Raw genomic sequence first — 22,025 nt, forward strand, 5'->3', positions numbered from 1 at the left:
CACTGCTATCATGTCACCCTTCGTCCTTCTTTTCTCTAGATTAGACATACCTAATTCCTGTAACTGTTCTTCATTTGTTTTAGAATCCAAGTCTCTTAGCTGATCTTCTCTTCTTACCATTTGTCTTGCATTCATGGTGAAAGGATAGCGCGCTGGCAATTTTGCAACAAGGCCTTTCCCTTTTTAATTGCCATTCACATTCACATGGTGCTGCAGAAGGTAGAATGAAGGTGAGAAGAGGAGAAATTCTGAATAACAACTGAACACGGTGCTAAAATTTCCCAATAGGAAGTCTGTGAAGGTGACACAGAAAAAACTGCCACATCACACAAATGGGGTTGCTAGCACCTTGTTCTGTACACAAAACTGAAGTGGGGACCCTCAAATGGAATGACACTTTGCAAACTGGTTGCTCGTCCCTTTTTTAAAAAAAAAACCAGGACAAATTATTTGTCAATTTCAGGCCAATTTCCTTCATCAGGAGAAATGTGCACTTGGAAACAGTTGCAAAGGTCTAAGAGTCAAAAAAAAAAAAAAAAAAGTCCAGATTATTCCCTGCTGCCTTTCCAAGTGGAAGCAGCAGCAACTCTATCTTTGTCTGGTCACGGACCAAAATAAATAAATGAATAAGCCAGAAGATGCTGCAAAGGGGGACTTGTGATGCTGTCAAAGTCCCCCCCTCCCACTTTAAATACAGTAAGCAAAACTGCAGTGTCAGCTGAAGCCAGGAAGCAGAGTGAGACAAAAGTTCTTCCCAATGGGAAAACACCACCCACAAGCTCTGTAGTACTGCAGCATTTCAGAGAAATGCAACACATTGAATACGATTTTAGAAACATACCAACTGAGCAAAACCAGAACTGGATCAGTTCCTTGGCATAGATGATGGCATTAGACCACATATGTCCAAAGCTGGCTACAGATGCCCCCAAAATGGGTATAGCCCTATTAAATCATAAATGATGTTGAGAAGCTGAAAAGAATCAACATATTTCTTATGTGGGTGTGTATGATATAATGCTAGAATCAATGAGAATGAATGGCGGAAAGCTGAGGAAAGTTAATAGGAAAGTATTGGGCAGAAATACTTATAAAACTATAAGTATCTAAAATGACTAACACATACAAACCATGACAATGCATATGGATTCAAATAAAACAGAAATACCAGAACTTCTGCAGAAATAATCAAGGAACACCACCCAAGCCAGATGTGGTGTCCCCCAAGGCAGTGTTCTAGGACCAACTCTTTTTCATACTCTACATAAATGACCTCTGTGATCATATCAAGAGCAACTGCGTTCTCTTCGCTGATGATGTAAAGCTATTCAACACCACAGACAATACTGCTACCCTTCAAAAAGACCTTGACTATGTATCAGAATGGTCAAACAAATGGCAACTTCAAATCTCAACAAATAAATGCTCTGTCCTACATATTGGCAAAAAAAAAAATCAGAAAATAAAATATAGGCTGAATAGTCAAGACCTTGTTGATGATCCAAACTCTGTCAAGGATCTTGGAGTAGTCACCTCTAATGATCTAAGTGCTAGAGCCCACTGTAACTACATAGCCAAAAAGGAGTTAAGAGTTGTTAACCTAATCCTACATAGCTTTTTCTCTGGTAATATTACACTACTAACTAGAGCATACAAAACATTTGCTAGACCAATACTCGAATACAGCTCATCAGTCTGGAACCCACATTACATATCTGATATTAACACAGTTGAGAAAGTCCAGAAATATTTCACAAGAAGACTTCTCGACTCCTCTACTTGTTGCAGAATACCTTATGCCACCAGACTGGAAATTCTAGACCTAGAAAACCTAGAACTACGCCGCCTTCGGTCCGATCTAAGTATAGTATATAAAATCATACATTGCAATGTCCTACCTGTCAATGAATACTTCAGCTTCAACCATAACAACACAAGAGCAAGCAATAGATACAAACTCAAGGTTAATCGCACCAAACTTGATTGCAAGAAATACGACTTCAGCAACTGAGTGGTCAATGTCTGGAATACTCTACCTGACTCTGTGGTTTCTTCCCCAAACCCCAAAAACTTTAACCTTAGATTGTCTATTATTGACCTCACCCCTTTCCTAAGAGGTCTGTAGGGGCCGTGCATAAGCGCACCAACGTGCCTACCGTCCCTGTCCTATTGTTTCTTTTATTTTTATTTTTCTTATATGTATCCATGTATTCATAACTATGTTTTTACTTATACCTATTATCTTGTAAGCAATTGACAAAAATAAATAAAAAAAATAAAAATATGCACATAATACACAGCGTGGGCACTGGCCACCTGGTTTTCCGGTTTCTGGCACTCATGCAGGCGCGAAGACCAGCTCTGGACAGCATGCATGTACACCAGAACCCAGAAGAGCAACAGGCAACAGCTGGCGTGCCTAGAGAGATGGCTCTGCGTGCCACTTCCTATCCAAGATGGCTATGTGTGTTCTGGATTCTTTCCTTGATTGACTCCTGTGGGGCAAGGGTCATCTATAGTCTGCAAGCCTTGTTATAAATTGGACTGAAACAGCTTCTATCCCAGGGCAGTAACTCTATTGAATTCTACTGTACAGTGCAATATTAATGCAATATCAGGGGTTTTCAATTCAATGTATAGAATGTGAAGGATGTGTATTTGTGTATATTTTCATAGTCATAATGTACACTGAAGATGGTATTTAATTTTGTTGTACGAGGTGCAATGACAATAATGTAAACTAAACACGTGCCATAGGTTCGCCATCATGAATCTATAATATTCTGCTCTGCATCTTTCCAGAATTAGCTCTTCCTTCCCTCCAACACTGCAGAGCCTCCTCCATTCCTTGCTCCTGTTGGGTTTCATGTGGTCCCATATCTTTTGGCTCTTTCACTTCTATTTTCCGCTCCTTGTTATCTTTTTTAATCAGATTACTTTGTCCCAACTTCTTGATAGTTCTCTCTTAAAATCCTGTCACAGTATGCCATGTTTCCTAAAATTAAGGCCTTATACCAGAGTACCACCATGGTTTGGCATCCATGTCCACTCCAGCCATACTTTGTTTCCCTTCACCATGAATTAATGAGAATAGGGGTGAATTGGGGGGCATTAGCTAGAAGCTGATTTCTGCACTTCCTTATGGAAGGAGCAAGGTCAAATGAGTTCAGTCACAATCACAATGGCCCTGCAAGTTTGGGAAGTTTTCAGAGATGAGAATAGTTTGTCTTATCTTTATTATGACAGGATGAATAGGCAAAATGGGGCTTCTTGCCCTAAGTTTATTTGTAAACCTGCCTATTCTGTAATGTTATTATTGCCAGCCTTGATTGTATGTTGATTCTGTCATTTTTAAAAAATTATTTTTCAATTGTTATATGCCACCAGGAGTCACAAATTATAAGAGGGGAGTCTTTGCAAGTCTAGGGAGGAGGGAAGAAGACCTCTAAGCAGCTGGTTTCAAATTTGGCAACGTTTTAAAGATGGGTGGGGTTCAATTTCCAGAATTTCCCAGGCAGAATGCTCTGACTCTACATACCTGTATAGAAACCTTGATTGCAGACCAGTGCTTTATTGGGGAGATTTATTTGAAGAAGCGCCCAAATGAGAGAAGAAATGAAAGTAAGCAGGAGAGGTAAAGAGCACATTTGTGGTCCATTAAGCTCTCACTTTTGGGATCACAAATGTAAACTTTTGTCCAGCAAGGTAATTTCCACTTTCCGGCTTTCTGATCAGCCAGTTATTCCCGTTATGAGAGTTGCCTAAGGGTCACTACTGAATTGCTACAAAAATCATACGCGCTGCTTGCGGCCGGATCCACAATGCTTGCAGAACCACCTCATCCAAGCGGCATCCGACTTCAACCCAACGAAGCGAGTGAACCTTCTTAGACAAGCCGGCAGTCATTGTACTTTACGCGCGATAGGATGCGAAAGAGGAAGGCTGGGGGTGTGTGTGTGTAAAATCGTAAACTGGATCTTTCCAAACGTTATGATTCATTGCAATCTTGCAATCCGCACTCCGGTTCAAGAAAGAGAAGACTATTCTCCGCAATAGTTCCATTTCCGCTGAATGGGGCGCCTCAAAGAGCTCTTTTAGGAAGAAACGCGGCGAGAGACACTAAAGGCGCAGCCCAGCCCACCGCGTGGAACCCGCCGCTGTTGCAGCTGATGGTGACGCTCAAACGACCCCCCCCCTTTTTTTTTTTTTTAACATGCCCGCCTTCCCGTACGGGGCCGCCTGCCAATAAGGACGGAAGCGTTTCCATCGGCCCCCAAAGTCGCTCCGCCATAGGCCGGTTAGGGATGTCTGTCTCGGAGCCGCTTTTCCCCGCTTTGGGAACTGACGCAGGGGTGAGGAGGCAAGGCAGGGCAGGGTAGCGGAGTCCAGGCTCCCAGCCGCGCCGAGCTAAGCGAGGAGCAGCGCCAGAGCTGCGATGCTGCGGTTGCGCCATCTGTCAGGAGCCTGGGGGGCGGCGGCGGCGGCGATAGTGGAAGGAGGGGAGGAGACTGACTGAGGCGGCTTTTCCTTAAGACTTGCATTTGGGGGAGAAAATCAAAAGGAGGAAACGGGAGCCCGAACCCATCTTCCCCAGACGAGCGCCGCCAGGCTGCCCACGCGCCGAACAAAGCTGCGGCCGCCTTCTTCGTCTCGGCGTCCCTCATTGCTGAGGCAGGGACTTTTGACGCCCACCCGTTTCCTTCCCCCCACCCCCCTCCTCCTCCGCCGCCGTCTTTCGGTCCTTGTGTTCGTTAATAGCGAGCTCCGGAGCTGGCGGGAAGTGAGCGAGCGAAGAGACCTGGAGAGCTTTTCATGAGGGACTCCTCCTGCCTCCGCCCTTAGGATCCTGCAGAGAGAAAGACAGAGAGAGAGAGAGAGAGAGAGAGAGAGAGGAGGCAAACGGAGGGGAGGGGGCGTTGGTGAGAAAGGGGCTCTGCAGACCAAGTCCTGCTGCGTTTCAGGTAAGGCGGCGACACCCCCCCTCTCCTTACACATACATACACACAGAGACAGAGAGACACACACACACACGCACACGCCGCCCCGCCTTAGGGGAAAGGGAAGGAAGCGTGCGCCGGCTTTTGTGTGCCCGCCTTGGATTGCTTTCCTTTCGCCTTGCTTTGTGCGCACTTCTTTGACTGAAGTGCCGTAATTGTCTCTTCGTGGCTTTTCTCCTTCGGGGTTCCCTCCTGCAACCCCTCCCCCCCCCCGGGCTACGCGCGCGCTCGCGGGACAATTGGAAAGGTGGGCGGCGGTAATGCAAACGTGGATGGGTGCGTGGGTAATGGGGGAGTGGGTGGGGATGGGCCCAAAGGACGAGTGGTGGGGGGAAGCCTTACCCATCCCCGTGAAGAGAAATCGCTTGCGTTCGGAGTGCGGGAAGGGTTAAATGTGTCGTTGAACGTGGCCGGGTGGGGGAGGTGAGGATCCCCTAAATTATAAAGAGTCGGGGGTTGTTTAGATGCAATGCCGTACATTTTATACGTATCCTCCTAAATGTATATGTGAAAATTAAACCGCCGGAGCTTGGCTAAGGCCGCCGTGGCTTAAGAGTTACAAAGGGTGTAGTCCAAGTCCTTGGGAAGCTCGAATGATTGTGGGGTGTCATTCATATTATTGTTGGGTTAAGTTAAGTGCTTGTAGTGTTTGGGGTGGGGGGGACGGAAGTCCACGAGAGGAAGACTGTTGACATCAGAAGTTTCTCCTTTTGCTAGTTTTGTCCGATGGTGCGTTGGCATGAAGAGTAATTTGGACTATTCGCGGCGGAAAGTGTCGGGTTAGCGTGACATGCTGGCGAGTTTGTGAGACCGGCTCTTGTGACCTGCTGATTAGGACGGATGGTGCCATATGACAAAATGTTCAAAACGGGATAATGCTCTTCAGATCTGCAGAGCCTGAGGCTTTGTGACACGAGAGCTTGCTGGTTTGGTGTGGCTGTGGTATTATTGGAGTGGAACTTGTTCCCTTGGCCCATAATAGAAGACTGGGTAATCCCTGATGGGGAATGCCTTGAGGTATGAGAACATGAAATAATGTTCTGTAGCGTGTGAACGTGGAAAAGAATGGTAATAACTCTGATGATGTAATCTTTTAATAACTGACGAGTTTCCTGTTCAGCTGGGTTTTTCACACCCCTTTTTTTTCTTCCTTTGGAGTCCTTTGCAAGAATCCCCAGAATTAGATCTGATCTCAACTTCTCTACCCTGCACAAACTGAGTATAATTTAGTAGTCTTAAAGGATTGGAGGAGCCATAGTGATCCATGCCTGGGCTTTATGTTGCTGTAAGTTAACTGCAAAAAGGGTGTGTGGAAGAAATAGTAAAACAGCTTTCTCTTCTTCAAATAAATTTTGCAGGATTTATATAAAAGTGACAAAGAGAAGAGATCAATAAAATGCTGAAGGGCACTGAAGTTTGAAAGGGGCTCTCATTTCTTCTTCCTTTCGATTCTTCTTTTTCCTCCCTGGTATTGCAATTCTCTTTCCTCAGGAGAGACCACCACTCTATTCTCAGTAACTTTCCTTTAACATTTAGCTTTAGTGAAGGATACTAAATGCTCTACCATGAGTGCTGGCATTTTTGGTGCCTACAGTCTTAAAGGGCATTTAAACCAATCTTTTCTTAAAAAAAAAAAAACCTTTTTAAAAAGGTTTATTGGTGCAGTTGAGTTTGATTTAATGCTCTATCTGTAAAAAAAAAGCATAATTTTTTAAATTTAAAAATGAAAGAGTGATTCATGCAGGTGATTTGATTCATTCTGAGATAGGATAATGCCAGAACATAGTCCTATTCATGCTGACTCAGAAATAAATCCTGTTACATTTAATGGATTTAAGTGTGTAAGACTGCAATCTATAATGCACATAATAAAGGTGAAATAAGGGATGAACACACATTCTCTTATTCTCTCGCACCACCTTTAATACTGTGATGGATCTAAATCCTCCAAAAAGGGAAACCGGTTTGGAAGATAACTTCTTTCTGGGCACCTTCTACATGAATTCGGGGAACTTCAGTTCTCAGACTTCTCAATGTTGCTGGTTCTGGGAATTCCAATTTAGTCTGACATAGTTTAAAATTTCTGCTTAGAAGACTGTGGTTTTCTTTTCAGTTGCACATCCTTGTTTTATGCTACCTAAGTAACTAGGTTACAGCGAGCTGTTCTTTACAGTAAACTTATCACATGATACCATTGTAAGATTTATACCAATTGTTGAATACACTTGTGCTGGTTTTTAAAAGATACAGTCTACTAGTGAGGTATAATAATACATGTGACTCTAGAATAAACTTAGTGGAATTAATTTTATTTGAATCACAAGGCTGCCTATTTCAGCATATTGACTGTGTGACTGACAGTTCATAAAATAATACTTTTAATTATTTACTATTTAATAAAGTTATTTTATAAATGGTCCTATTGTCCTTCTGTTAGCAACTGGCTGTATTCTGCGATTGCAGAGGACAAATAGTTACTTTATGAAATTCCCTAACTTTTTATTATATTTTAATTTGCCCATAGTTATATATTACCTGAACAAATGTAAAGAGATGCTCATTCCATTTCAATATGTTCGTTGCTTACACTGAATTCCAAGAGGAAAAAGACTAAAGCATTATACTGCATTATAACCTGTTATAGTACATGCCCACCAAAATTTTAAAAACAAAAATTACACCCTATTAAGAGGTGCAACTGCAGGTGGCCCCCCTTCCCTGAACATTTTTTTCCTGTTATCTGGGCTCAGAGAATAAGAGTGAGTCTGGCTAAAAGAAAAGGAGTATTATTGAAATGGGCATCCCCAAGAATTGGCTGTTTTCATTAGAATGATGGAATCAGCTGTGTAGTATTGTGCTGATGATTCCACCCCTTTTGTTTGTTCATATGCTACAATGCATGTACAAAGGGGTTGAGTTTGTATTACAATGCCAAGATGCTTCTTATCATTCTACACATACCCCTCTGAAGTAAATTTTAAAAGGTGGCTAACTTATGACCATAACAACATGCCAGGGTCAGGTGATCACTAATTGTGACTTTCCCAGCTGGTTTCAGACAACAAAGTCAATGGGGAAAGCCAGATTCATTTAATAACTGCATGATTCATGTAATGACCACTGCAAAAAGACTCCTAAAATCAGGGTGATTACACAATGACTTAATGACTGCATTGCTTAGCAATGGAAGTTGTCACAGTTGTAGTCATAAGTTGAGGACTACCTCTCAGCACTATGTAACTTTGTAGGCTAGACTGGGAAACTAAAAAAAAAGATACCAACACCCAAGCCTCACAAGAGTAAAAACTACTACTGTCTTCTACTACTGATTCCGATCAGAAGTAAATCTCAGCTCAAATTTGTGTCATTAGACAAGAGGGAAGAGGGTTTGATTCTCCTCTCAATGATTGTTGTTTTCATGCTACAAACCTGAGGCACACACACACCAGTGAATCAGTTCTCTGGAAGTGGTAATTTTAGCAAGAAGACATCTAGCACTTGACTGGCTTGAGTTGTTCACTAACATACTAACTGTTGCATATTTGATTGAAGATATGGGAACATAGCCATTGACTTTTTACATAAGTGAATGTAGGTACATATATCACATTACAAGTAATGTATTGTTCCATGAATTTATTTGCATTGTGTCCATTGATTTTTAATTGTTTTTATAGAATCATTGAGATTTTAAAAATAATTTAATTTGTAATAATTGTAACGTAGTGCTTAAAATGCACGAAAACTTCTGAAATGTGGGATTGTTTCTTATGCTTCTTGTTCAAGAATCAGCGAAGAATAGTTGCAGTTATTCAGATAAACTAGTAATAAATAGACATCAACTCATTGACATTTATAGCACTAAAATTACTCATAAATAACTTTGGTTCATTATAATGAGCAGCTCAAATATTTGTTCCAAGAAACAACTTCAGCTCACTTACCTATCCTACATTACAGGAAATACTGCATTATAGTAATTTCTATAGACACATTGGCTGTATGAGACAATTTTGACAGGGCTGAATGTCATATTGTTTAAGGGAAGAATTTGATAGTTGCAGCTGGGATATTGGGAAGTTATTTAAAGCTGCCTCACAGATTCATAATATTTCATTTATGCCTTCAAAAGCTCTTTTTGAAGTGCTGATATACCATGTAGCAGTTTCTTTTGTTAGAATAGCAGTTCAGTAAACAATTTGAACACAAGGGGATTCTGGCTTTCAGATTACAGCAAAAATTGCAGAACAGAAGTAATTTTGAACATATCTATGAGCCCAGTTGAAGTAACATTTCTTGAGTGAGTAAATATGTTTTTTTTTTGTAGAGTTCAGTTCCAGAAAAGACATATTTGCTACTATCACAGTAATTGTATCCCATAAGGAAAATGGGTGATAACATTTCCTGACAAAGTAATACCAGTTAGGGAATACTAGCCTGGAGAATAATTTTATTTTTGTCATCAGAGCAAATAATGCATCCATTTTTGTGTGTATATCTTGTTACATTCAGACATGTTTTAGAGTTTAAAAAAATAAAAAATTTCAAGGTATCTAGTGTCAAAACATTTTTCAGCTCATTAGAAATGAGTCAATTCACATTTCCACTGGCACAGTCATGAGAATGAAGTGACTGTAATTTCCTTAACTGCTCCAAAGATGGACTTTTAATTATCAGTGGGACAAATGGGCTTTTGTAATAAGATATATCTGCTAATTTTTTTCAGGCGATGCAGATGCTAGGCAGCCTTGAAAGTTTTTGTCTCTTGAATTTTCCATCGAAGAGGTAATAGTGGAAACAAATACTTGCTATTTATAAAGCTATGAACATGAATCTTCTTTATGCCTCAATAGAAAACAATATATTGCTGCAGGAGCCTGAGTCTCATGATGCAAGTATACATAAATGGAATTGTTTGACAAGACACCCTTGAGGCTTACATACCAATAAGCTTCATTAGGATAAATACTATTTCTAGGCATGATATGCAATGAATTTAATGCAAATTTGATTATAGAAGTTAAAACTGCTCACCCTTTCAAGCAGTATGCTTCAATTAATAATTACATTAAACTAACCTTTTGGAAAACACTTTTTATTATTTTATCGTCCGTAAGAGTAATATTTGCTCTTAAAATCTCTTATCCATCCATTAAAATGAACTGTTAGTAATGTCATATATGTGCCATTATAATGTCATCCCGTACATCTCTTCTATGTGCTTGTGTTAATATTCACATCAATGTACACTGTCATATAGAAACCTTTATTGGTGGATCCCAGGCTCCAATTCAACCACCCCCTTTCCCTTCAACTTTCATAGAATAATTGTTTGGTATGAAAATAGGTCAGTAAAGATATTTATAGTCCCAACGGATATCTGTCAAGAGGGAACTATTTTTATAATATATGTATATAACATAGCTTAACCAGGAAATAAATATTTCAGACATGATTAGTGGGACTGCAAGCCTGAAAAATTCTGAAAGTACAGGATTTTTTCCTCTTTAAGTATGGAAGTAAAATGTCTGCCACAGAGGGAAAGAATTAAACCAAAAACCTAAAAAGAGCCTTTTAGCATTCACTGGATTCTGCCTTCCGCTTCCCATTGTGACTAAAATGTTACCAGGAAATGTACCAACCAACAAACTTTATTTGTTGCCCTTCTTCCAGAAGTAACCCTTGGATGTATTTGGATTCTACCCTTGGACTCATGATTTAGTATTATATTTTGCCTTCATGAATTATCTAATATTTTTAAAAAATACACCTGGAAGCTCTTATATTCATAGTAATTTTCTACATAGTTATTCAGTCTGGTTAGAGCAACTTCCGCATCTTCAAAATAGTGGGCTGTAAATTCTGCCTGCTGTTTTATTATAAATTACTTATATAAGAGGGATTTTTAAAAAGAAAATACAAGGGATGGGTAAAAACCATTGTCCTTTAACAATAAGTCAGAACAGGAGGAAAGAAGGGGAAAATTCCCTTTTATATAAAACAACTTTTAATCTCTTTCACTAAAACATGACCAAAAAGCTTTGAGTGTCTTGCAGAATCAGTAGGAAGGAATGTTTTGCAGGTTGCCTTGGACTTAGGAGAAGCTCTAACCAATTTATAGTTTTATACTAAATGTTTATATTTGTACTGATAATGCAACATAGAAAAAAATGATTAAAAACAATGCTGTAGAAGCTGTGAAGATAAGGTATGAATGCTAAGATGGGAATGCTTACACAAAGGTGTCTTTTGACTTTTTTATTATATTTTGAAAAGAGTAAAAATATAAAGATACTATCCAGCCAAAATTAAAGACTTCACTCCTATTACTTTTAAATGCTGAAATCAATGGAATCTGTTTAATTTCAATGGGTCTATGCTTTAATTTACATGCTACTCATTGGAAATTCTTAAAGGTATGATGCCAACTTACTATATCTGAAAAATCGTTCGTTTCAGTATTTATAGTTAAACTTTTGGTAAATAAATGCTTGTAGTTGAAAAAACCCTGAGGAATGTTTGAATAATACTACAATGGAATAATTTTGCTTACTTTGTTATTCTAATTCAGATATAATTGGCACATTCAAATTATTATTCAGTTGTGCCTTTCAAAATTCTAATACTTATTCTATTATATCAGTTTGGCCATCAAAAATATTTTCAGAATTCCTTTTGAGGCATCAGTCCAAAAAGTTTGGGGAATCCAGAAAAATATTAATACACTGCAGTGCCCAAATGCTGTTTCTATGTTCTCAGTAATTACAACTCTGTCATATTTCCAGTTTTCCATTTCTCTGGCAAAGTCCAGTTCTATAGAAATCTATACAAATTTGTAGTTTAAGAAAGAAAATTGGAACTGTTTTCACAGTGCAGAATATTGATCAAGCAATGTGTCTATATGACAAATCAAAACTTCTTTCCTTAAAATATTTTTTTTCTAGAGGACCAGGAATGGGATATCGTCCAAGCTCTTTTCAAGTAATATATTTCCAAATAGGATTCAGGATATGGGAAGCAGTGCACAATCTCCACCACAACCAACCCTGCCCCCCAACCATATTGTGAACAGTCAATCATTTCAAGTACAGTGGGGAACTTGTCCTTTCAAGTGAGCTGGAACACCAGTAATGCAATCATCTCACTAGTATGACATGCATATATTGTATTGTATACAGGCTCCAAATAACTGCATATGGTAATCCAAGTGTATCTTCAAGTTTTGCTTTGTCTCTCTTTGTCTAAATGGCAGACTTCACTTCTAGGAACATTCTTCACAAACAAAGCCTCCCTGATAGGAATAAGAAGCTGTTGACAGAAGGGGGGAAAAACAATTGTATGGGCATGCTTTGCCTATCTGCTTTTTTGGAACTGATATACAAGATTAGATATTGCTTTAGTTTAATGATTCTGTTGTTGGAATTTCCTAATGCACAGTAGACCCAGTTTCATACAGATCTATATCTATGTGCTTAAATATGCTTGTATTAAACCATGATTTTGATTGCACAAACTTCTGTAGATGGATGCATGATTCCACTTTTGGAGGGGAAAAATAACTTGATCAAAATAACCATTTTGCTGATTCTGTCATGGCAGTCATTAATCTGTTGGTGGATTGTTAGTGTGTGGACATAGGATGGAATAAATCTTTATTATTCTGATTAAATGTCAAGCTCAAATGATTTCCTTTTCTGCTGTGTGAAGAGTCAGTGGGGTGGACATTTTTCCCCCTTGATGATGTCAGTACTGTTTTGCCCTCCCAAATCAAGGTCCTTTCCAATATTCTGTGTAATGAAGCAAGTCAAGAGCAAACCAAACAGTGCCTGATTTATATCCAGTCTACCTGAACTGATTACCCCACCGTGTGTTACACATACAGAAAATATATTTTTACTGGCTCATATATCTTCTACATATGATGAATGTGCACTTTTGGCTTCTGATTTCAAGGACTGTGATGCTCCTAATTGTTCTGTTTTCATAAAATCCATTTATACAGTTTTTAAAAAATAGCCCTAATCATTTTAAAAACGTATTTTCAAATAAATCTATTTATTAAAATAGAGAGGGCAACAAACAAACAAGCAAAACATAATAAACACATCAATGGTGGAAAAGAGCATAAAAACTCAAATTATTGGTTGCTGTAATAAAATCAGTTTAAAATGTTTGGAGAATTACATATCTTAATCCAGTAGTTTGAACATTAAAGAGTGAAGGTGACAGAAAACCCTTTTCAAAAATGTATTCTATGAGTATTACAGAAGGGATTTTTCTAGACTTTGTCCTCATTTCTGAAACCAGGGTGATGAATTTGTGACTGATTCCAGGTCTTTTTCTTGAGAACTTCATAAATAAATCAGATATTTTTCATGTACCAAGCACAGTTTTTAAAATCCTACGTTACCTGTAAACCAACAGGAGAGTTCCTGGTAACTTCCCTTCCCCTTCCGCTACCCTACCCTACCCAACCCACTTCTGAATTTCAGAAACATCATAGCATGGTTCAAGTACAATTCTGGTAGATATAGTATAGCACCAGGATACATCAGGAACTGCTTTACAAAAAATATTCTGCTCAACCAGTCCAAATATCCTGTTGAGAGATCCACGTGAGATCATGTAAAATACAAGGGAAGAAGGGCAGGTGTCGGGCACTGTCAGTGGCAGCCTATTCTCTAAAATCCCTTGTCAGGGAATGTCTGCTTCAGGTTCCTCTCATTCCAAAAAGCTCTGAAGATAGAATGCCCTGCTTTATACATATTTAAATTTGTAATCATCAACTTCATTGTTAAAAACAATACCATTTTGCAGATACTAAGTTTTAGAAGACAACGTTTGCTAAGAATATTTGCCCAGTTTAATATAAGCGGGGCTTGCAAGATACGCTGAATATCTTTAGTTAACAAAAATATACAGTGCAATTTTAATACTTCCAAATAGGATTCTTCAACTGATGTTTCAGTTTTTTATGTTGCATGGAATCAAAATGGCTCTTTCTTGCTGTAATATGCAACAAACCTAAGTATAGCACTGAGTTTATGATATTCTAAGAGGACAGCCATTTATATGATAAATTAAGCTTGAAACCTCAAACAGCTGTGTTTTATGGGTGTAAAATGGCAGCATATACAGTCACAAATCAGTGATTGCTGCTGAATGTATTTTGTGAACAAATACGCAGCCATAATATAGCTATCTTCCTCATCTACTAACAATATTATTTATTCTCTGTGTAGTTTAATCAACACACTTATTCAATTATCTTAAAATTTAGGCTGTAATCTTGTGCATGTGCCATGATTCCATATATACCATAAACTTACTTCATAACTCACTATATAAGTGTATAGATTCTTGAGGAGGAACAGTATTTCAGTGAAACCTCAAATGCAGCAGCTCTTTAGAGCTGTTTTTTGAAGTTAGAACAACTAATATCCATGTTGCTTTGCTTTGTCCTGTTCCAAAGCTTTCCCACGTCCTTGATTAGTACTTTCAATATCTGAAAAAGACTTCTCTGCCAGTACAAAAATGTCTTTTGATGTTTCCACTTGAATACTAGAAAGCTCATTTTCAGCTTTTACAAGTGTCTGTCAAAACTACGAGGTGATATACAGACTTCTGGTGAGGATTCGTAATACTTAGCAAAAGAAGTTTTAAAGTTAGGTTTAAGGACCAACCCACCCATCCTTTTTTAATAAACAGCAAAGGGGAGATTAGGATATTGATTTTAGAAAGTTATAAATGTATTAAGGATCCAGATAGATTTGAGATAACATTTTGAATTAATTACTAGAATCTTTCCCATTGGGAAATGGTATTTTGTATACTTGGAACATGATAGAATGGGAATTTGAATATTAGATACTGGAGGGAATTAGAAGGAACTAAATATTACAATTAAATAAGATCATTTAATTTTCACTTACTAGCACAGAATGGAGCAAATTACTTTAACATAGGATGTATTGGAAGATACTTGTGAGTAATGGACCCAGAGGTTAATCTTAAAAGTATCTGCTGTTACATATAGCTTGTATTCCGTTCAGGTAAGGAAAAGGAATAAGTTTCACCAGACTAGACTGAGTCTGATCTGAAACTGCATTTAAAATGACAAGCTACAAGAATTAAATGTAAAAAGATGTTACATTGGATACAAGGCCAGCTGATGTCTTAATAATTAAAAGAAATATACAAATGGCAAATCAAAACAGTGACTTGGGTAACTTTCTTATATTGGATTTACAAAAGAGCCTTGAGAAAGTTCTGAAGGATTTTGTGAGAAGGGACAAAGAAAAAAAATAAAACAAGCTCTAGGACGGAGTCTTCAAACTTGGCAACCTTAAGACTTGTGGACTTCAACTCCCAGGGAGTTGAAGTCCACAAGTCTTAAAGTTGGTTGGCTGAGGAATTCTGGGAGTTGAAGTCCACAAGTCTTAAAGTTGCCAAGTTTGGAGATCCCTGCTCTAGGACATTACTTGAAGGGATTAATGATTAGGATTGTTAAAAGTAAAAGGAATGAATGTAAAGTGGGTTTACTTGATCAAAATTAAAATAGGTATGTTGTTATAGACAGTCCTTGACTTAATGACTATTTGTTTGACAACTGCAGTCACAACATCCTCCAAATGGCCCATAAAGCATTTCTAGCTGTCATAAAAAATACCATTCCCCCCTGGTCAGATGGTCACTTTTTGGGTACTTGGCAACCTGTTTGCATTTACAACCAGTTCCCAAGTGCCCTGCGATCACGTGAACACCATTTGCAATCTTCTTTGCTGGTTTCATTGAAAACTGTCCCCAGAAAGTGCAAGCAGAAGGGATATTGGATTTGAAGTCTGTTTACTCGATGCACATAGGGACTTCCCTTCCCCTCTATACAGGAAGGGAAAATTCTCCTCTGTACTGGAGGAATGGACCTCAAATCTAACAAAATGCTAGCCTTTCCAAATCTGGTATTTACTAGCATTTTCCGCACCAAAAGAGAAAAGTTCTCTTGCCACAGTTCTGAGTGTAATGTTTTCACCAGATTGGAGGTTTACTCCTTCAGTGGGCCAGGGGATTCCTCTGAAGGAAATCCCTCAGTACACTGGAGGAGTAGATGTCAAATACGGCAAAAACGCTAGTGAACACTATCATTCATTGTATTATTCTCCCAGAAAGGGGGAGGGGGGAAGCAGGGATGGGATTCAATTTTTTAACTGGTTTTGTGGGTGTGGCTGGGTGGGTATGGCCATGTGACTGGGTGGGCGTAGCTTTTTTGCAGCAACCCTCCCCCCATTTTTTTTGCCTTCTGGGCCTCAGGGGATCCTCCTGGGGGGCGTTTTTTGCTCCCAGGAAGCTTCCCTGGGCCCAGGAAGGCAAAGAATATACTGCGGGGGGCGCAGATCCCCCCATGAGCCCCCCCTTTGCCTCCTTGGTATCAGGGAAGCCTCCTGGGCAAAGCAGTAAGACAGCAAGGGGGATCCTGGCACAGCTGGTCATCGGAACAGCTGATCATCGGAAGGGGGGAAAGAAATACATTAAGGAGTGGGGAGAACACAGTCAGCGATGTTGGGCATGCACACTATGTCACACATGTGCGATAAGGACTGACTGGGCGGGGAGGGGAGAGGTGGGCAGAGAGGGGCAGGGCCAGCCAGGGGCACGATTTGCTGGTTCTCAGAACTGCGCATAATCATAACCTGTTTATAGAAGTGGTCCGAACCAATAGAATCCCACTCCTGGGGGGGAAGGATCCATTCTCCTGGTTGGTGGGGGAGTTCATGCTGTCTCCCTGCCCCACCATATCCAGGAGACCTGGGTCCTCTTCCCCCATGCTCTATTCAACAAACTGCCGTTGCTTAATGACTGCAATTGGAAGAGCCAGGATTGTAGTCATTCAGTGAAGCGGTTACATGGAATCTCACTTAAGTGCTTCACTCAATGTCCGAGATTCTGGGCCCTGATCATAATTGGAGGAATACCTGTATTCCTGATAACCATTAATGGACTTTTGCTGACCAGGATTGAAAGGTTTTAAGGATATGTTTATAGATAATAAATGAGATATGGGGTGAAAAATTGTTGAATTTTAAAACAGTGATGTTGTTAAAATTATGCTTGTAACGAAGTGGCTTCTTTGTATATATCATTTTTCTTTGCTATATATTTTTCTTTATTAATATTTCTGAACTTTGTTTTTTCTTCTCTTTTTTGTAGTTTGTTTTTTTATCTGTTTAACTGAAATGTTTAATAAAACAATTGTACAAAAATGATTATCAAGTGATATAAACAAATCCCAGTTGCCACACAGAGGCCTAATGATCTCTGCAGTCTCTATTTTAAACTCCAGTTACATGGTTCTCATGCTAAGAATTCCTGCCCTGCCCTTTTTGTCTTCTTTTCTGCTAACATTTCATCTAACAAAGAGTGCTACAAAGTTGCTGACTCATGTTTTACTTTTTAACAATTCTACCTAGATTAAGGACAAGAGAGCACAAACAAGACTAAATATTTACTTATAGTTGGGGCCTGTAAATTCTTAGCACTGATTTCCACTATCCATGGGATCAGTATCCCTGATTAGAATGGCACTTTGTTCTTCCTACTTGATATATTTACTTTATACAAGGAGCCATGGGCTTCAGAGCTTTTGCTGAAAAGTCTGCCATAAAGAAATACAAATTCATGATTAAGAATAGTTCGACAATATTGGTTCTAGACAAGGCTTTGATACATTATTTTTCCATTTATTCTAGTACATTCACAAGATTTGGCAACAAACATAATACTAGGAAACCTATATTTCTGAACATAATCTTTTATGTATGTTTTTTGTTTCCTTTCGGGTTAATTTTATGAGTAGGCCTCAATCCACATTGAACACAATGAGATTTCCTTCTGAGTAAACATATACAGGATTATACTTTGTGGATATGTTTGTTTCTGCATATTATGAATGGGGTCCTTTTTTTATAATTAGTGAATAATCTCATTTGCTTCTTTAATTTGGAGTAGATTAAAGATTTCCTTCAGTTGTGGAAGAATTCAGCTCAGCTTTCCTTTCTAAATTATTTCTTATCCACCCCAGGCAGTACATTTGCATTAAAATCTACTTCATAGAACACATGATATGTCAAACTCGTGCATTGTCGTCACATGATGTATTGCAACTTTTTCCCCTTCGCTAAACCGGGTGTGGGCGTGGCCCAGTGGTGGAATTCAAAAAAAAATTACTATTAGTTCTGTGGCTGTGGTTTAGTGGGTGTGGCAGGGGAAGGATACTGTAAAATCTCCAGTCTGAGGTGGTGTTTGCCAGTTCTCTGAACTAATCAAAATTTCCGCTACTGGTTCTCCAGAACTGGTCAGAACCTGCTGAATATCACCTCTGGCATGGCCAGTGTGTGACGCATCTGGCCTATGGGCCGCGAGTTTGACACCCCTGTTCTAGAGTCTCTGATAAAGATAATAAAGGAAACACACTAGTGGAGCTATATGAAAATAGTGGAGTTTTGCACTAGTATAGCTGGTTGGCACTATTTTGAGAAGCTCTGTTGCTATAAAAAATGACATATAGTTTTTCAGCAAGTGTTTGCTTCTGCTGAGGATCAAAAAATATAAATAGATACATAAAAATATCTTTTTTATATAAGGCTGGGGTGGAAACTAGTTATTTGAACAAAGTTAATACTTTTTCACTGCAAATGTCACACAGTAAAATAAAATATTAATTTCATCAACTTGTTATCAGCCTGTCTCATGAGGAGATAAAGAATTTGTGGCCCATAACCATACTTTTTTGCATCCTTTATCATTGTCTGAGGCTGCTTGGAATTGTAGTTTAGCAACATTAGCAGGATAAACTACTTTATGTGGGTTGATGACGGGTATTAATGAGATTACAAATTTATTTTATTAGATGAGAGGAGCAGAGATTAGATGCTACTGAAACGGTGTTTGCATTTCCAAGAATCGGCCGTTTGGATATAGGACAGACAACCAGCTGGTCTTTAAAAAAAAAATGATAATCATGAAATTCTGAAAAAAAAAAATAGAAATTAATCAAACCTCTTAAGTTTTCTTTACACTAACAGTAATGAAACACTGAAAATCTACCCTTTGTACCCATTAAGCTTTGAGCCTCCTGAGATATTATCAAATATGTAAATTAGATGCAGTTGCTCTATGGCTAGCATTCAGGTTGAAACTAGACTGAAATTCCTGTAGCTGTTTCCCATAGAAAAGACCAAGGAGACAGTGTATAACAACTTGTAGTTGTTACTGTGATGGGCTGGATAATGTTAAATTAGTGACCCTGAAGGAGATTCCAGAGGTTATTTCCCAGTGCTAGAGTTCCCTGCCAAGGAAGAGCAGCTAACTATAATTCACTTGTCCTTCCATTGGCGAACAATGACATTGTCTCTTCAAACAGCTTTCTGGAGCTGGCGTTATGCTGTGTTATTGAATTTTTACTTGAAGCATTTTTATTATATTTTATATTATGTTAAAATTATGTAATTAAATAAATTATATACATAAAAATAAAATTTTTAATTATATAATTATAACTTTTGTATTTTATAGTTAACCTTGACATTTTTAATAGCAAGATAGTAGTTTTTTTTAATGTGCTCTAGTGGAGTTCCAATTCAGCTACATTCTTAAATGATGTTGTATCATTTTAACTCAAGTAAACATTATCGCAATTTAAAATCCTGCCAGTAATTCTCAGAGTTTGACCTAAATCTTTGCCTAAAGAAAAAATTTAATTAAGTTAGATACCAAATACCGCAACTTCTGCAAAATTATCTCATTTGAGCTTTTCACATTAAAAGACAAAACTACATTAAGATGATTATAAAAGACCTTGTAGTCTAAGTGTGGGTATTGTAAGATATCTACATGGAGGAAAATGGAACTGGTTGAAAAGCAAATGGTTTGGAAATGGGTTTTGTGTGCAGGAAGATCACTATTTCACTTATAGATCATTATCATCATAGCAGGAATATCATTATTTCACATATGGTAAGTTTATAAATGGGAGGAGTTAAAGAACAAATATTCAGCAATTGCCATCTTAGTTAATTTAAGCCATTATTACTGACCAAACTGAAATGTAGAGCAACATTTCTTATCCTGTCATCTGAGATGAGTTGATTTGTTCAATGATCCATTGGTTTTAATGCTTCTTTAAAATCCAGGTTTCAGTTCCACGGTGTGTTTAGGGAATACCATGGTTTTCTTCTCATTTTTGCAGGTATAGACACATCACAGCATTTGAATATCTTTTCCAAGGTCTTCATGGCTTCTCTGTCAAGTGCTAGTCTGTGGTATATTTTTGACTGCTTGTTCCTTGGTGGTTAATTCTAAAAGGCAGAAACTATCCATCATTTTGATTTCTTTATTGCCAATTCTAAGGATCGTTGCTCTACCTGTTGTCATTAATTGGCCTTCTTTAAATGTAATTGTAGATACTTTTTTCCCCTTTATGCTCCTTAAATAGAGCTTGCAGATCCTTTGCATTTTTGCTATCAGGATAGTGTCATCAGCATAGCACAGGTTACTGATATTTCTTCCTCCAGTTTTAAAGCTGCTCAAATTATAGCATCTTCTAAAGTTACCCAAACATCCTTGAGCCAAAGTAGGATGAACTGCCTCATCCCACTAGGACAAGTCCATCCTTCTCATGCTTGCAGAGAGGATCTACTTCAGATCCTGTCAGTCAAAGAACTCTGACCATTGGGATCCAGAAGAAGAGCCTTCTCTGCTGCAGTGCCTGCCCTTTGGAATATCTTATCCTAGCCACAAACCAGCCAGGAAATAGCAAAGGACCAGCCCGAGATACTTCTGCTAGTGAAAATGGTGCCCCGTTTTCAGCTTGGACAGCCTTCTGCAGCACCCTGCTGGCCAAAATGGGGTACGGGTGCCCCCATGCCCCATTTTGGCCAGCAAGGTGCTGCAGGAGGTGTCTGTCCCATCTCTCCCCCCAGCCCGGCCCAGCATGTGGAGGAGAACTACAATGCTGATCCGGCCTTGGAAGAAATCCAGTTTGACACCCCTGCTCTAAGGTAAGATCTGCCGACCTGGCTCTGTCGGTTGGCCTGGGGTCCAGATGGGGAACTTCCACATTGGTGATGGCTGCTGAATTAATGGCAGACTCCACATTCCCATTTCTCACCCCCACCCCCGCTCTCTACTCTCCACCCAACCATCTTTTTGGTTATATTGATGTATTCTTATTGTGTTCCTTTTTCATTGCTTACTTTGTGAGTTCTATTGTTTTACCTCTGTTTACACTCATTTCATTTTCTTTCTTTTTATTATTATAAGCTGAAGTAATAGCCCCATCATGGTGAGATAGATGGCAAATAAATTCAACAAATAAATAAAATAATACTTCAACAATATTGTTGGATGGTGCTTTGAAGATACTTTAAATCATTAGCAATGAAACCGCTCCTTTGAAATAAAGCAGGTGAAAATCGTCGAGGAGGTGGTGTTGCTATATTCTATAAAAAATCCTTACATCTAAAAAATATCCAAGTTACCCAGGAGCTTGCCCTTCCTGAAACCATCATCTGTGAACTATCCTTAAATATCACAATTCGATTCTTACTATGTTACAGAGCACCTGATTATGACATCGAACATGTAAACAAGCTAAATACATTACTAACATGGGCTACATCCTGCCCATACCCTTTTATCTTTCTTGGAGATTTCAATCTACCTCATATCGACTGGACCCTAAATAATTGTACAACTGAAATCATACACACAACCTTCTACAATGCTATTACAAATCTAGGACTGGAACAACTAGTAACCAACAACACTAGACTAAACAACTGCCTCGATCTCATCTTCTGCAATAGTTTGAATTTAATTTACGGAATACAAACTAAAGAACCCTTTTCCAGCAGTGACCACAATATGATTGACTTTTGTCTCAACATACGTCCACACAAAAATCACCTCAATGATGTAATCCCCAATTATAACTTCAAAAAAGGCAACTATGATCTTATAGACAACGACCTCTCA

The 22,025-nt window shown here is 38.7% G+C and overlaps 1 protein-coding gene across 8 annotated transcripts in view; it reads left to right on the forward strand.

Moving 5' to 3' along the window:
• Positions 1–4,229: 4,229 nt before the first annotated feature.
• The window catches only part of FYN (FYN proto-oncogene, Src family tyrosine kinase), a 137,459-nt gene continuing 119,663 nt past the window's right edge, over positions 4,230–22,025 (forward strand). For 2 of the 8 annotated variants that reach the window (XM_026666694.2, XM_026666695.2), the window contains exon 1: positions 4,333–4,961. The gene's annotated coding sequence lies outside the window, so the exon portion shown is untranslated. Of the gene's footprint in view, positions 4,962–5,219; positions 5,245–22,025 lie in introns of those variants that run through there. The other 6 variants (XM_087942117.1, XM_087942127.1, XM_087942155.1 and 3 more) reach the window with 6 other exon arrangements.

Source organism: Notechis scutatus, chromosome 1 (assembly GCF_049901735.1).
Source record: "Notechis scutatus isolate UNSWTSFEM ecotype Mainland chromosome 1, rNotScu1.2, whole genome shotgun sequence".
In the NCBI taxonomy this organism is placed as follows: Eukaryota; Metazoa; Chordata; class Lepidosauria; order Squamata; family Elapidae; genus Notechis; species Notechis scutatus.